This window comes from Pogoniulus pusillus, chromosome 23 (genome assembly GCF_015220805.1).
Source record: "Pogoniulus pusillus isolate bPogPus1 chromosome 23, bPogPus1.pri, whole genome shotgun sequence".
NCBI lineage: Eukaryota > Metazoa > Chordata > Aves > Piciformes > Lybiidae > Pogoniulus > Pogoniulus pusillus.
The window spans coordinates 22,236,173-22,253,480 of NC_087286.1; the positions used below are offsets into that span (position 1 = coordinate 22,236,173).

The 17,308-nt window shown below is 48.3% G+C and overlaps 2 long non-coding RNA genes across 3 annotated transcripts; one reads left to right on the forward strand and one right to left on the reverse strand.

Moving 5' to 3' along the window:
- Window positions 1-3,884: 3,884 nt before the first annotated feature.
- LOC135185767 (uncharacterized) lies at window positions 3,885-12,583 on the reverse strand. The gene is made up of 2 exons (XR_010306593.1): window positions 12,461-12,583; window positions 3,885-4,098 (listed from the first exon to the last, which is right to left on the reverse strand). It is a non-coding gene; the product is annotated as an uncharacterized LOC135185767 (long non-coding RNA).
- Window positions 12,584-12,692: 109 nt separating this feature from the next.
- On the forward strand, window positions 12,693-16,179 carry LOC135185766 (uncharacterized). 2 transcript variants are annotated; one of them, XR_010306592.1, is made up of 3 exons: window positions 12,693-12,746; window positions 12,928-13,495; window positions 14,091-16,179. It is a non-coding gene; the product is annotated as an uncharacterized LOC135185766 (long non-coding RNA). The 2 variants fall into 2 exon arrangements; XR_010306591.1 differs by lacking the exon at window positions 14,091-16,179 and having other exon boundaries at window positions 12,695-12,746; window positions 12,928-13,801.
- The last annotated feature ends 1,129 nt before the right edge of the window (window positions 16,180-17,308 follow it).

Sequence of the window (17,308 nt, forward strand, 5' to 3'; positions counted from 1 at the left end):
ATTTATTCCATTTGGCAACTGCTTCGAGAACAAGCAGCAAAAGCTCTGGTCCCCTGCGAGAGACCCCAGTGCGCCATGTCTCTGTGGCTGCTTAGGCAATGCTGGCCACCAGCAGCGGCTGGAAGGTTTCTTTTAAAGCCATTTAAAGACATTTCCTTTAAAAATCGGAGGGTTTCAGACATGGGATTTAAAAAGAACCTGACTATAGTCTGGAAGCACTTGTTGCTGGAGAACAGAGACTGGACACCTCAAATCAAAACGTGTCAGTGCAGCTGTATCCATAGCTGTGTGTGCATGCACACAGAGATGTGCTTACACTGTGTGTAGCAGTGTGTGTTTACATGTACATAGAGAGATGTCTCCCAAGCAAATGGGCACACAGCTTTGCTCTGAAAAGGGGGAATTCTTCCACGGAAAATTTAGACAAGACCAAAATTCTTCTCTCAACCAGCAGTTCCCCAGGATGTCTCTTGGTTCCTCTTTGGTGTCATGATGTTTAACCAGACCTTGCTGCCTGGGAGGCGTGTGGTTGTTCCAGGTCCTCACCCCGGAGACTTGCTGTGCCTTGGGGAACCCCAGTAGCACACAGTCCCCTGCACCACAAAAACCCAGCATGCTGCTGCATGCCTGCTGGGTCTCTTGGTACTCCCAGTGCAGGGCAAACGCATCCAGAAGGTCCTAGTCAGTGGATAAAAGCAGCAGTGGTTTGTCTGTGAGGCTCTGCTTCTGGCTCAAAGTGGGTCAGTGGCTGTGTACATTGAGCAGGCAGGTGGCCAAGGGCCATTTCTAGGTTTTACATGAATTTGGATTGGGAAACACTGGGGTAAAAACTGCACCTGTGCAGCCTAAAGGTGATTATTATGGTATGAGTGCTCAAATTTCCACTCATTCAATTAAGGAAAGGAAAGGAAAGGAAAGGAAAGGAAAGGAAAGGAAAGGAAAGGAAAGGAAAGGAAAGGAAAGGAAAGGAAAGGAAAGGAAAGGAAAGGAAAGGAAAGGAAAGGAAAGGAAAGGAAAGGAAAGGAAAGGAAAGGAAAGGAAAAAGAGAAACAAGAAAAATAAAGAGAAAAAGAATAAGAAAAATAAAAAGAGAAAGAGAAAAAATAAAAGGAGTACTGCAATTGGACAGAACCTACAACAGCAGCTAGTCCACCTGCCTGACCACTTCAGGGTTAGTGAGAAGTTAAAGCATGTTAAGGGCATTGTCCAAACTCAGGCTCGGAGGACTGACCACCTCTCCAGGAAGCCTGTTCCAGTGTTTGACCACCCACTCAGTAAAGAGATGCTTCCTAATGTCTTGTCTGCACCTCTCCTGGTGCAGCTTTGAGCCATTCCCACGCATCCTGTCACTGGATACCAGGGAGAAGAGCTCAGATGTCCCACTGCTTTGCTCTTTTACAGCAAGGAGAGTGGCCACAAGCTGTGAACAGAAGAGCTGGGGTGGGAAGGGAATATTTCATTCCTTTCTTGTGTCCTGTTGCTTGCAAAGTTGTCCTCGGGGTGGGAAGGGAATATTTCATTCCTTTCTTGTGTCCTGTTGCTTGCAAAGTTGTCCTCCAAAGAGCACTGGCTTGTATTAGTGATCCTCGCCTGCAATGTGTGATCAGATACCGACCATATGAATACCACATCTCTGTTGCCACCCAGAACTGGCTCCAAGCCATCTTTAGATGTTTGTTGATCAAAGCAGCCTGGGAAGCCTGTGGAGCCTGGCAAAGTACCTTACTCCATCACACCAGGGTAGATGGGGACCTGGAGGGCAGACTCCCAATGCACGCTGCAGAGGTGCTGAGTGTCATGAAGGGACTGATGAAAGGCTCTCATTAACTTAAGACCATGTCCTTGGGAATGAACCTGAGCAATGCTAACTTCACACCCTCAACTTAAGGATGTGGGATCCAGAGTTTTGGTTGAGGTTATTGAACTGTAAATGTCACCCAGGGAATATTGCAACCAGGCTTCCTTCCCAGCCCCGTACAACTTGGATTTGGATTTTCTCCTTATTCTCCATTATTGTTCCTATAGCTCCCTGCAGCCCATCTGTCTGAGACTGCTCCATGATTTAGGGCTATAGAAAAGAAAATGGGAAGAGGGTTTTTTTGAGAGAAGGAGGTAAATCAATATCAATGGCATGATACAAAGGTCAGCTGGAGTAAGGAGAGGTCAGGACTGAGAGAGCATGGTTCAGATAACAGGTTAGACAGGGTGAAGGGAAGAAAAGGCAGGAAATTCACATTTGTTACAGGAGAAAAGGAGGAAGTGAGGAAAGGCTATGAAATGGGTGAGGAGTGGGACAAGGGAGGTTATTCTGCCCCTGTACTCAGCACTGGTCAGGACACACCTTGACTCCTGTGAACATTTCTGGGCCCCTCAATTCAAAAGAGATGTTGAGGTGCTGGAAGGTGTCCAGAGAAGGGCAGCAAGGCTGGGGAGGGACCTGGAGCACAGCCCTGTGAGGAGAGGCTGAGGGAGCTGGGGGTATGCAGTCTGCAGAAGAGGAGGCTCAGGGCAGACCTCATTGCTGTCTGCAGCTCCCTGAAGGGAGGCTATAGCCAGGTGGGGTTGGGCTCTTCTGCCAGGCAACCAGCAACAGAAGAAGGGGACACAGCCTCAAGTTGTGCCAGAGGAGGTCTAGGCTGGATGTTAGGAGGAAGTTGTTGGCAGAGAGAGTGATTGGCATTGGAATAGGCTGCCCAGGGAGGTGGTGGAGTTGCAGTCCCTAGAGGTGTTGAAGCCAAGCCTGGCTGGGGCACTTAGTGCCATGGTCTGATTGATTGGATAGTGCTGGGTGCTAGGTTGGACAGGATGAGCCTGGAAGTATCTTCCAGCCTGGTTGATTCTATGCTTCTATGATGTATTTAACAGCCAGAGAAAAAGTGAGGTGGAAGAAGGCAACTTTTTCCTTCTAAAATATTCAGATGGGCTTGACTGTGATGTTTCATCAACTGAAAGCAATTTCAGCAAATAGTTTCTGAGTGAAAATAAATAATAATAATTAAAGAATGTTTTTCAAGAAAAATATTTCACTTCTCTTTGAAGCTTCTCTCCTATTAACAATCATCTGAGCAATTGATGAGAACACTGAAGAGATCCCTGTAGCCAGACGAAGTGCTTGCTCGGGCTGAAAGTTGCTTCACTGAAGCGCTGCTCTGCCCCCTCCTCCGTGGCAATGTTCCTTTCTGGTTCCACACAGCAAACACATTCACTTTTTCCGGTCTGGCCACCCCTCACCCCTATCAGTTATTTGTGCAGTTCTGCTTTTCAGTAAATTTACACAGCTGACAGCCAGGGAAATGAGTACCACAGATGGGTATGAGAAGGAAGTCCTGTTATGTGAGAAAGGTGATCCTTAGAGTCTGACTAGATCTATTGCTTGTCAATATTAGCAGAGCAGAAAACATCTGCTTTGTGTGAGCATGACCATGCAGAGGAAGGTGGCTTTGCCCTCTTGATAGTATCATTTCTAATTCAAGCTGCAGCCAGTTGGGTTTGGAAGAAAACAGCTTTCTGAGTTCTGTTCCTAGCCTCCTGTGTGTGAATAACCACTGCAGCTCGCAGAGGAAGCTGGTGACAGATGGAGCAAGAGCTCAGCTCTTCTGGTGCGATGGCCTGGGCTCCAACCACAAAGCCACACTAACTTCACCCATCAGCTAACCTGGCTTTCCTGTCCATGGGCACTGTCCTCATCCCTGCCCCACCAGTGCGGAGCTGGCAGCCAGCTCCTGCCACCCCCACACATTGGCACTTTGCTGCAGCACCATGCAGAAACAGCTGAGATGTCTCCTGCCTAAGGACTAGGAGCTGGGGGAACGGGAGGAAAAGTGGCTGGTAGCGAGAGACTGCAGGTGCCTGTGGGCTGGATAACCTCAGAATGACCATTTCCACTGCTCTGAAAACAGCAGGAAAGTGCAATTCGTTGCAACAACTTGGATTTAAGGCATGATGCTAGCACAGCTTGCAGCAGCACATGTCCACAGTAACGTGCATTTGCACTGGTTCTTCTTGTTTTCAGGCAAGGAGGCCGCAACAGCTGGAGCAGCAGTTTGGTTTTGAGAGGAGCATCACCTTCTGCCTTCACACAAAGTGCCTGACTCCCAACTGAACCAGGAAAAACAAACAACACACAGCAACGTTGTCACCACACAGAAAACAGAGGATTTGCCAGACTAGCTTTGATTTGCATCTCTGGTTACAAACACACACTTTTGAGGCTGGCAGAACATCTTTATTTGCTGTAACTGGGTGGGAAGAGGAGTTTTGATCATATTTTACCTGCTGTCATTCTGAAATACAATAGGGAGCAGAGTCACGGCAGCTGGGCTGAGTGCTGCCAAGCAGTGTGTTTAGCTAAGGATTTACTTAGGGGTGGATTTCTTAGCAGCCAAGTTTCCCTTCTCTTGTTTATTACACATCTGCATTATGCTCAGCTTACAGAACCAGTGCACATCTGATTCCTGATGGGTGCATGGAAGATCATGTGATTTCACAGAGCTCCCTTGCTCTCGGGGCTGCTCAGGTGTTCACATGCTGCACCCGCTCCAGAGGCAGTTTCAGTTCTGCAGAAAAGCTTTCTCCAACTCCTTGGACAACCCTGTCCCAGCCCCCATATTTTACTAAAACCAAACCTCTTCAAAGTCCACAGCTTTACAGGATTTTATTATCTGGAATTTATTTGCAGCATGTTTGGAGCTGCTGTGATTAAGAGCAGCCCCTACAAAAGCAAATGAGAACACTGTGTGTGGGTTAGTTTCTCACCTTGGAAATGTGGGGACTTGCCTGCTGAATTTGCATTAACAGGACCTGCATGTGCTGGAAGCTGTGCTTGAGCCATGATTTTGCAGGGTGCAGAGGGTGGCTGTGGGCAGATGGCCCAAACAATGAGGTCAGCAGGAGCACAGTTGCCAGCAACAGGTGCTGCTGTCCTATGGGGTGCCCAGAACCCACCACCACTCTGGCCCTGCCACCTTGAGAAGCTGAAAGAGGAGGTTATAGGAAATGGTTTTCCCTCAGGTTATTCATCCAGCTGTGGTTATATTTGTGTGTACATGTGTGTCTGCATCACATGCACAGAGCATCCTCCCAGTATCCCCATGAGGCCTTGGCTGCACAAACAAATAGAGAGGAGCTCAGAAGGGATGAAGGTCCTGAGCACCTGAGGCCTTAGGGATGCTCCTGCTGCACACTATGCAGTCTGTACCTGGACCTTTTTTTACTGCACTTAAAATCATGGATGAAAATACCCTCAACCCCCTATCTGGCATCCCTTTTCCAGCAAACAACTCTTGGTACATGGGCATTTGCAACTCTTATTTGTACCTTAGAGAGAAAGCAGCTACAGGGCATGGTAAAGTAATTTTTGCTTGCTTTTTTGTGATGTGCCCTGGACTAGATGCAGAAAAGTGGTGCTGTGAGCAGTGCAGGCAGAGCTATAGTCATAGAATCACAGACTCACCTGGAGAAGACCTTAAATTGTTCAGTCCAACCACAACCTAACACCTCTCTGTACACAACTACTAGACCCAAAGAACCTCATCCAAACATCTTTTAAACACCTCCAGGGATGATGACTCCACCACTTTCCTGAGCAGTGTTCCAGTGCCTGATGACCCTGTCGGTGAAGAAATATTTCCCAACAACTCATCTAAACCTTTCCTGGTGCAACTTGAGGCCTCATATCCTATCACTGGTAGAAGAGGCTTGCTCCCACTTGGCTACAACCTCCTTTCAGGTAGTTATAGTTATGAGGCCTACCCTCAGCCTCCTCTTCTCCAGGCTGAACAACCTCAGCTCCCTTATCCACACCTTATAAGATCTGTGTTCAAGACCACTCACCAGTTTTACTGCCCTTCTTGAGTCTCTCTGCTGAATTCACAACTCACAAAATGTTTGTGCCAGAATAGTTTATTTTGTTCTAGGAACAGCTCCAGATTATCCCTGCCAGAGCCTTCCTCCGATGGCAAAACCTTCCCCAGAGGACCAGTGCTGTTTTGCTTCTCCCACTGAACCCTTTCAAGTGCACAGAAGCCCTTGAGGTGAGTTTGTTATCCCGACACAAAACCCTACTCTGTGGAGCGGTGTCCCTCTGGGCTGCTTGGTAAGCATCTCCTCCTGCCAACACAGCCTCCAGGCAGTAGTTTGCGGTCCCAACTCATTTTAGCTGCCCTGATTGTGGATTCCCAGGTTGGAGCAGGGAATGGTAATGGGTGCTGAAATGGGTAAGGTGTTACAGGTGGAAATCAGGGTTTAAAACACCACACATGTTGCCTCCCCAGCCAGCTCCTTCCGTGTGACAGAAAAGCAACTTGTAGCAGGCAGGCAGAGTGAGCAAATTCTCTGCCCATATGAAGTTCTGAAGGCAAAAACACTCACAGGTTGGAGGTCCTCTTGTCCAGGTCAAGGCTCATGGTTTGCACATGTCACAGCTGCTTTGGGGGAAAGGCAGGAAGAGTGTGCTGAGGTGCCCTTGGAGGGGTGTCCAAAGCATGCTGCAGCCCCAGCCATAGCCCAGCTTTATTTCTCAAGTGGACACATCCACAGTCCTGCTGCTTGGGTGGTGGCTGGACCTTGGGATGTACCTGCAGCACCTGTGCTATCTGGGAGGGTCTGCAGCTCCAACTGCTTTTTAGGTTTAGCCTTTTCTCAGATATCAGGAAAAAAAAACACAGCCTACTTTCCCCAGACACTGGTAGGAATAAGGCTGAAGGCAGGAGCTCAGCTCTCTGAGCACTGCATCACTTGCCTTCTCTCCAGCACCAGAATACTTCATAGGTGCTCAGCACCACCAGATCAAAATTATATTGTGTCAGCATTCCCCCAAGCACCCCACCTCACAAATCTCCACAAGCAAAACTTTCCTTTTCCTCTTATTAAAAGAAGAGGGAGAGGCCATTCCCAGTCTTTCTGGTTGCAAACCAAGGTAAACTCTTGCCTTTGAGGCTGCCGCCAGGCAGCCTGCAACAGTAACAGCCGCAGAAAAGGGTGTGCTCCCATTCATCTCAATGGGTGTTAACTCGGAAGATGCCAAGAGCTCTAACCGTTTCCCTGCCGAGCCCCCCAGCCCATGGATAAAGCCTCTGGCCGGCTGTGCAGAAACCTGGGTGGGACGGAAGCCACGCAGCAGCCAGGCGTTGACTTTTGGATGTGCCAGGAGGCTGCAAGGCTTTGGCTCGTGCGGAGGCTCCCAGCCTTTCTGCAGGCTGTTTCCACTGACACCACAGCAGAGGTGCCCCTGCCCTGCGGGAGCAGCCAAGGAGCGGGGCCATGAGCCCTGGTGGACCGACTGGGGTGTCAGCGAAAACAGCCCAGCGGCGACAGGTTCAGCTCAGCCGCCCAGAGCAATGAGCATCGCGGGCTGAGTTTCCCCGGGAAACACAGCTGGCGTTAAGATAAACCAGATCCCGGGGAGCAGAGAAGGCTGAGGGGTGGAGGTGGAGAGCTCGTCCCCTCCTCCTGAACAGCTGTTCCTGCTGGAGCCCCTGCCTGAGGTCAGGTCTTCACCATCACTGGAGCAGCACAAAAAGGACATGTTACAATAATCTAATTAGCCAAGGCAGACAAATAAGAGGAGGAAAATAAATGTAGATGAAAGGGAAACATGCAGGCTCTCCTCCATGCCCCTGCTTCTGCAGGGCTCCAGCCCTTATTCGAGTGGGGAAAAAAAGTGTCTCTTCAGAATGCAAAAAGAGAATGGGCATGAAGCCACCTTCTGAGTGGAGATGTGCAGCAAGAGGCATGATCTGCTCTAATTCATTAACTCTGGGACCTACTGATAACAGCTTAACCCAAAGCTCTCTTAGTTATTTCTGCAATAGGAGCACATCATTAACATCTCACGTCCTGTAAAGTGAGAGTGGCTCAGTCCTTCTGACACCCTACAGATGGACCAACAGAGATGTGAGGACTTGACATCATCACTGTCTGCTCCAGAGAAGCTGAATTCTTCATGGTTGTCCACATAAAATCCTCATGGATAATTAAAGCACTTAACAAGAACATTGCTTAGGCTGCTGGTAGACTTTTTGTGTGGGGCTGGAGCACAAGGAGTCAAACAAGCCAGCTAAACATCAGGGAATGGGATTACTCAAAGGTAACTTGGTGACAGATTTCTCAGCTTCTTTCTGGTCAGGCTGCCTGCTTTGTAAATTTTGCCCAACAAGGCCCTCCCAGCTCCTTTTGGACTGATTGCAGAAGATGACTTCTGATGTCTGGCCTTGAGTGATGAGGGAAGATAAGATCTGTGCTTTCACTTGCTTTGCATCCTGATGCTGTGAGTCTGATCAGTTCAAAGATCATTTATGCTGTGACCTTTTGCTCTGCACTCTCAGCACTTGTGCTTGGCTTAAAAAGAGGCCAAAAATCTGCTTAAAATGTGGCTGCTGCTTCATACAGCCACAGACCTTGCCAGTCTATAACCTCTGCATGACTTCCCCATTTCTTTTTACCTGTGGGACCCAGGTGTCAAGGGATGCAAGCCCAGCCCAGCAAACACCAGTTCCCACTGTATGAGCATGCTTATCAATTTCTTTGTGAAATCTATTTGCACCTCTTGCACTGGAGAAGCTAAACCTCTGCTGAGTTGTTGATACAGCTCAAGCCTCATCCAATACACAGCAGGTGGAAGGGAGGAAGGCTGGTGATTATCAGGCTGCTGGAAAATATCATTTAAACCTCTTTTCTGCCTTTGGCCTGACCCAGAACAGCAGCTCCAATGTCCTGTTGTGGCACCTATGGACAAGACCAATCCCAGAAATGGAGCAGATATTACTGCAAGCAGCAGAAAACACCTCCCTTTTCAGAGCTACTTCCTGAAGTAGAAGGGCAAGAAGGTGGTAGCTGTTCCAGACTGCTTTGAAAGAAAAGGTGTGCAAAGTGTCCAACAGCTTTTCATTCCAGTTACAAAATCAACCCCCTCTGATGCACTGCACACTGCCCTTCTCTGCCTGCACACTCCTTTGATGTTAACGAGCTGGGTTGGTGCCCATCAGCTGCAGCTTTACTTCAACTTTTGTCTTTTGTTTTGCTATTTAACAATCCCAAGAAGGCAGCAAAAAAGACACAAAGAATTGCATAGCCTTCAAAAATAAGCCAAAAGATGTAGAGGAGATCTGAAGTTTGCCTCCTAGACTTGGCAGCAGTGCCCTGGTTTGACAACCTTATAGCAAGATGAGCAACTAGAGAAGAGAATGTAAATAACCCATCACATTTCTTATCCCAGTAAAGTGATTTGCAGATCCATGTGTGAGAAGGAAGCAGCTCAACTTCAAGTCCACCGACCTCCTGAGGAGCTCTCCAAATGAGAAGGTGTTTCACAAAGCATATGAAGGAAAATAAGACAAAGGTGCTGCAAAAATGAAGAAATGAGGTGTTTGAGGTGAACTGAAATACACAGCTGAAACTGTTGTGTTATCTTTGACAGTTCTTCCTCCTTTCCCCTCCCTCAGCTGGGGCTGACATGCAGACCAGGCAGTTAGGGTCCCTTCTTGCCTTAAGCCCTCATCCTCAGTTTCCCAGCCTGATAATGTGGAATGGGACAATCCCCAGGAGACACGAATCTGATTATCTTAGGAGTTGACAAGGACCCTGTTTCCAGAAGATGGATGAGTTTTTTCCTAGGTGTTAATGGTCTTCATGAGTCCTGCCCAGTATCATCACAGAAGACTGAGGAGTTGGCTGCACAGATCCACAAACTGGTCAGAGTGTGGCCAGGGAAGGTGGTAGGGAAAAAGTAATGCATTTGACCAGGCAGATGTTTGAAATGGTGCTGTTTGACCATACACAAAGAACAGCTTTCCATGATGCAGGAAGCCCAAAAGACAAGTGGTCTGGCTTGTAATGAGATTGAAGAGATGAAAGGTCCCTTGTACTCATCCCTGAACACACACACAAAGAAAAAGATGTTCCTAATGTACCTACACAGACCAAGGTGAAACAAGAAGCTTTGGCAGAACACTCATTTTACAGGTGACAAATTGATGAGCAGGGGGATTAAGGGCTGTTAATCACAGAATAATACAGGGAAGTGACTGGAAAATTAACTTCTGGTGTGAATTCAACATTCTGTGCCCTTGCAGAGACTGAGACCACGTCTAGATGAGACAGTGGTTGTGTCTTTTGCTTCAGGTTCTGATTGTTGAAGGGTTGAGGTAGGGGTCCAGGCTGTGACTTCTTTTTGCCCCACAGAGGCTGCCAACTTGGTCATGGGAGTAGCTTTGCTCTTGAGTATAAGATGTGAGGTTTGGCCAAATTTCACTGGAAGGGGCATTTGGCACAGGAATATTGGATATCTTCACTTGAGGTGTTCATGCTGGGCTCCTTCTGCCAAAGGGAAGGTTTATTTGACCTCAGCTGACATTTCACTTAAGGTGAGCCAAATCTCTGGTAAACGGAGTTTAGGAGCAGTGGTTCAGGTTGGAGAATCACTGCAGAGAGGAATTCACCTCACAGATGGAGGTGTACTCTGTGGGGACATGGAGAGCCGTGTGGTCTCCTTCCTCATGTAATCAAGTCACAGGCTCACAGGATGTTAGGGGTTGGAAGGCACCCAAGGAGATCGAGTCCAAAACCCTGTCAGAGCAGGGCCACATAATCTAGCACAGATCAGAGGAACACATCCAGACAGGCCTTGAAAGTCTCCAGAGAAGGAGACCCCACAGCCTCTCTGGGCAGCCTGTGCCAGTGCTCTGGGACCCTTCCAGTCAAGAGGCTCCCCCTTGTGTTGAGGCAGAACCTCTTTTTCTGCTCCTTTTCCTATCAGAGGGAGCAGTGAGCAGAGCCTGTTCACCTGCTCCTGGCCAGCCTTCAGATACTTGTAAGACAGAGCAGCTGCAAACTTAACACCCAGAAAACAAAGTTGTCTTCTAAACACAGAGGCAGAGTCAGCTGGAATATAGAATGGTTGTTCCCCAGGACACATTCACAGTTTTCTTCCTGTTTATCATTCCAAATCTGAACTAAAGCATAACATTTTAAATCATTTGATGGAACAAGAATGTAAAAGCCAGCCTGTATGACACCACGGAAACATTTCACCTTGATAATGTCAAAACCAAAGGCAACAAAGGCCTGTGGAGTGTACGTTGCAATACAATAATATATAACACACATTAAAATACTGCAATTAACACTGCAATACAATACAAAATGACTCAAAACGAGTTGAAACAATATCTCTGCCATCAAAGCATTTGATCATTGCCGAGGTGCCACTAAAGAAATTCAGTTTGCTGTTTCATTGAAAGCTTCTGATGAAAACGTCTGCCCTGCTGTGAAGGCGTTTTAAGACCGAGGGTGATCCTCTGAAAAGCGTTCAGCAGCTCTGAGATGTGCGGGGTTTACTTTTCTGCTAAGTAAAGTTACTTCCAGTAACTGGAAAGACCTGATTCAGGTATTTACACCTAACTCCGAGCTGGTAGAAGCAATTTGTTAGACTCTTTTTAAAGCATCTCCCAACCCTTATTCCATTGCAAGTGCTTGTCAGTTGTTGGATACAATTTAGAGTGAGCTGCTTAGGTAGCACTGATGGCAGCATCTAGAACGGTCAATACCATCCTCAAACCTGGAAAATCCACCTCACCGCTATGATACTAAGTACATCAGAGATGAGTCATCTGACTCACACCTCATTAACAATTGAGCTAGCTAACTACTACCTCTGCCTTGACCAGGGTCACCCTTTTGTTATTCGCCACTGGTGATAAATTGGCACATTTAGTCACGCTCCAAACAATGGTTCTGTGGTCACACATGCCAGACCAAGAGTTACCTCTCCCCTTACTGCTGCTGCTGACCAGGACACCCCATTTCGATTTCTGGATATTATAAACTCAGAATAAAAGCAAGTCCGAATAGAAGAGCGGGATGTATGTTCGTGGTCTCCTAATGTAACCAAGTCACAGCCTTTCTGCACCTCCCAGAAAGAGGAGGAAAGACAAGAGAAAGTCTCTGTGCGTGGGATCGTTGTGCTCAGCTTAGCCCTCCCTTCGCCAGACTAAACAGCCCCAGGTCGCTCAGCCTCTCTTCTTAGGGAAGCTGCTCAAGAGCTTTAATCATCCTTGTGGCTCTCCATTGGACTCTCTCCAGCAGGTCCCTATCTCTCTTGAGCTGGGGAGCCCAAAACTGGACATGGTATTGCAGGTATGGTCTCAGCAGGGCAGAGCAGAAAGGGAGAAGACCCTCCCTAGACCTACTGGCCACACTTTTGTTGATGCACTCCATTGGCCCTCTTGGCCACAAGAGCACATGGCTGTCTTACAGAGAACTTGCTGAAAAACCTCACATGTGTGTGTATATATAATTCCTTCTTGTTTCCCCCTTTGTTTCCTCATTTTACCCTCTTAGGTATGATTTACTCTTCCTCAGCTAACATAGTAAGTCAGTGAAGAAGTCCAATTTTCATTTTTATCTCCCTTCTCCCTCATTCCCTCTGCATCTCCCATTTGCCCCATCTTCCTCTTTTACTTACCATGTGCTTCCTTGCCCCCATCTTCCTCTTTTCATCTTCATTAATTTCTTCTTCTTCTCCCTCCTTTCATCACCACTTCCTCTTTTCCATCATACCTGCTCCTTTCTCACGCCACATTTGCCCCTTTTATCCCCCAAACCCACACCTGGGTCCTGTTGAGTCTCCTCCCACCCCAGGTGCGGCCACTTTGCCTTCCCTGCCCACTCCCCTTTATAATCAGCCCCAGGAGGGGCAGCAGCCCAAGTTTGCCCATTTGGGCAGAGGGATCCTCCTCCCATCGTCACTGGTGAGTCCCTGTGGTGCATCACCGGGTGAATGGTGGAGGGGATCTAAAGGCCGGGGGGCCTGTGTGGCCCCCCGGCTAGGTAGGGCTAGGCTAGGCTCGGCTCAATACTTGCTCTGACATCACTCACGGGTGCTGGTTGACCTTGTTGATGTTTAGCTTCTGCTCACTTGTCGAAGTGCAGCAATTACAGGAGCGAAGCTGCAAACGCCTCTGAGAAGCGCTGGAGCCACAGGGAGCAGACGCCGGAGGACCCTGCGAGGGAAGCGGAATGGATCCAGCCTCAGCGTCACTGCGCTGCGCCAGAGCGGCTAAAGCTCTGCCTGCTCTTGTCGCTAGCCTGCAGCTGCCTTGGTTTGGTACCAGGGGAAGTCCTGACTGTTAAGCCAGGTCAGGGCTCTAGATGGCTATGATGCACCTCAGGACTTTACTGAGCTGCTTGACAGCCAGAGGCTTTTACAAATTGCTATCTCAAACCATGTGTGTTTCTGCTTCAAACTCTACTCCCTTTCGTGCTCGCTGTGCACTTGAGAGTTTTCATCTGCCATGTTTTGCTTGCTTAAAAACAAAGGCAAAGCAGCAGCATCGTGTAGGGCTCAGAAGCACGTGGTACGCCCCGGAGGCAGAGATGTGTTTTGGGACAAGGCTGCAGGGCTGAGCTGAATCTGTCACACCTGCTGCTCCACTCTGAACTTCTTGTGCTTCTGGAAGGGATCGGAGGCAAAGCTGACGACTTTGCTAAGTGTTTGCAGGTCAGGCTGTGGGTAAAAATCCCTCCCATACTCCAGCTTTCTTATACCAAATGAAAAATGCCACCTGCTGTGTGGGAAGCATATTTCTCCGTTCCGACCTTCACCGAGTTTTGATCTGTGTGACGTAGTGACAGCTCCCCAGATAAAATGCATGGAACCTTTTCTGCGATACAGCTTTGAAACCATCCCAGTCCTCCTGGTTACACACATATATGTAATCAAAGCCAACTTTATCTAGGGAAATTGTTTCTCTGAGGCTGTAGTATGTCAGGAGTGCCACAGCAAGGTCTGACATCATAGAATCAAGCAGGTTGGAAGAGAGCTCCAAGCTCAGCCAGCCCAACCTAGCACCCAGACCATGGTACTGAGTGCCCCAGCCAGGCTTGGCTTCAACACCTCCAGGCACGGTGACTCCACCACCTCCCTGGGCAGCCCATTCCCATGCAAATCATTCTCATGCACTTAGGCTTGTGTTTGGCAGCAAACAGCCCGGGCTGTTTCTCACACAAATGGAAATTGTGCTAACAGCTTTGATAAGCGAGGTAATGTGGCACAACAGTTTTGGGATTTAGTATTGTTGTTCTCTCTGTTGCAGGAGCTTCTGCTGGCACCAGGGTCTCCCACGGATTGTTTTTCATAAAATCACAGTGAAGAAATGGTGATGGCCTTATGTGACCTGAGGCTGGGAGCCAGAGCCAGGATTAGGACTCCATTTCTCAGCTTCCAGTCCTGGATTCTCTTCATTAAGTGACACCTCATCATTACAATAATGAGATCATCCCTGTTACTTAATTACGTTCTCCTTGTTGTTACAAATCCTCTGTGTGGCAATCCAAGCACTTGCTTTCTAAGGTTAGCAGGAACTTGGGGAGATGTTTCCTGCCTCACTGTGAAGTTGTATATCAGTTACATCTGACCTGACATCAGCTTTTTCCTACCACAGCCCTGGAAAAGCTGAACTCACATGCGTGCCCATGTTCTGAGCAGACAGGCTTCCGCTGTTCACCTCCCCAGCCAGAGACACAACTGGGCTTTTTTTTTGCAAGCCTGTGAGACCGCTCAGGGGCTGCTCACACTGGGAAAGTGAAGTTTCTACAGCATCAAGGCTTCTGGGGCTACCTCATCTTTGCTTGTGGCAAAGCCGTGCCTCTTTAGGGTGCTAGCCTGGAGGAGGTTACCCCTTCCAAGAGGGATCAAACATGCTGAAATCTCTCTGCTCACATCTCTTAGGCTTTGTGCAAGAGACACTCTTCCTCCATCTTATTAAATCATAACAGATCCTGAGGGTGAGGAGATGCTACTTGCAGAATCTGCTCAGCTTTTTACAACCCAGCATTGCTGTCTTCTGATGCTTGGGCAAAAATAAGGGCTCCAGGAAGATGATTCATTGTCAGAAATCTACGTTAACTCGTTTGTAACTTTCCCCCACTGCAACTTCATTGGGTGACTGGGCACAGAGTTAGCAGCACCACCATGTATTAACTGCCACTACTAAAAGTTATCCCACAGAACTAGGAGCTTTGGAGAAGGAAAGCCTGGGACAACATTTTGGCTTCAGACTGCTCCCAGCTCCACTTGTCTTGCCCCAACTCTCCCAGGGATGACTGGGGTTGCATTTTTGGCAGCCTCTTCAGCCTCAGGGAAGACAGGAGAACATTGAGTTTCTGCGTGCGAGTCATGGCATGGCTCATGTGGAGCACTACCTGCCATGGCTCTTGCCAGCCCTGGCTACCATGGCTGCCAGCACTTCCCAGCATGGCTTCTGTTTGCCTTGGCATGGTCTCCTTGGATGTGCTGGTTTTCCCAGGCACAGAGGAATTTAAGTGGCTTGCCCACAATCATGCTGAGAATTTTGGCCAAAGAAGAATTTCATCCCAGGTGGTCCAGATACACAAGTTGATGTCTTAAACACCCAAACATTCCTTTACAGCTGCTTTCGCTTCTCAGATCTCGGGAGTCGTGTCCAATGTCTCTTTCACATTCCTCTTCAAAATGCTTCTAGCTATGTTGCTTGAGATAAATAAGCAGAGACATCTCCTTGCTCTGGGTGTTAGTTTTTCATCTCTGTACCATGTCAGGCTGGGCACTGGTGCTTGCTAAGCTGGAGCAGATGCCTCAAATGCTCTCTCCCACTAACATTTCACCTCTGCGTTACGATCTTGTTCCATGCCATCAGAAACCAGCCAGTAACTCCTCAGGGCAGGGCTGCATACCTGGGCAGGCTGGGAGGGTCTAGCATACTTTCCACTGCTGAAATAATTAACAATTCATTAATAGCTTGCATGGAGTTCCACCAGCAGGTGAAGCATTTTGCAATGGCTAAGATCTGGAAAGGATCCTTTCTTGTATTTAACTCTAGAGTTATAACTCTGGAAGAAGAAAAAAACTTACAGGCAATTCCTCCTACAACCCTGAGAAATGTGGAGACTTCCCACCAGACAGACAGATGCTGTCTTTCCCCCAGACATCTGGAGACGTGCTTTGATGCTCATGGTGGGAAATGTTCTTGGCTTGCTCTGACTGGATGAGTAACCACTGCTATCCAAGACAGTGATTTTGCTATGTAGTTCCTCCCAGCAGTAACTGGGATTGGAAGGAACTGTGAGAGTAATGTCACTGGGTAGCTGCATCAGGGTGTGCAAAGAGGATAAACACCATCCTGTTAGTACCCCCACTGCCTTTGTGCTCGATTTCATTGCTCGGCTCCTTTGCTGTTTCTCATCATCATAAGCACTTGAGCCCTTTCGTGGGTTCAAGCTGTAGCAATGACTCTGAACACCTAAGAAACAAGCAGTATGAGGGGAAATCAGGTTGTAAAATACCTTGCTTATTTATTAAAGTGTAGCTTCTGATGCACACAGGAACAGCTGGGAGATGCTGAGGTTTGAGCAAAGCTCATGGCCCTGTCCAGATATTTCAAAATTTGGAAGGCCTGCAGAAGACTGGTGGGCTGGAGGAGAAGCCCTGGAGCACTCATCCTCCAGTGCCACCATCACCTGTCAGCTCACAGTGCAGGGAAGAATGACGGAGCTCAAAGAAGAAACCTTTCCCCTTGAAGCTCAACTCATTTTGGTTCTTTGGGGACTTTGCTTGATCAGCCTCCTGATCAAGGAGACACTCCTGGCATAAGAGACACTCAATGATACAGTGACACACATTGATCAAAGTCAATCAAGGAGGTTCCCCACATGCACACAAATTGAAAACAAATAAAAAACATGACTTGGTAGAGTCAGGTAATGGTTGGACTCGATGATCCTGAAGGTCTTTTCCAACCAAAATGATTCTGTGGTGTAGTTTTGTTTTACCCATGCTCTCCTCAGCCCTAGTTTCAAGAACAGGGAAGAGAGGACAGCAGGTTTTGTACACGCACAAGTATGAAGTCTGCCTTCCACCCTAGGAGGGAGTTCAAGTTGTGCACAGACATCTCTGATTTGCTAAGACATCCTCTCCCATTAGCAATCAAAGGCAAAAAAGGTTTGGTGGAAAATTTCTAGCCAGTTCAAGTGCCAGGTCACAGCCCTGAGTTTAACTGTGGTGGCAGCACAAATCAGCCCGCGAGCCGCTCTGGTCCCAAGACACGGCCATATACCGCCTCAGACAGGCAGCTCGACTCGGAGACCCGCCTTTAAAACGTGCTTAGCTTCAGTGCAGTAAAGCCAAAACGAAGGCAAGAAGCCTGGAGCAGCACCAGAGTCCTTAACCCGTGCTGCTGCTGCAGTGAGTCTCGTACTTGTGTGCCTGCCTGTAACCAGACTGCTGGCCGTGGTCTTTCCTGCCCCTGGAAAGCAGAGTCTGTGTGCGCGGCGCTCC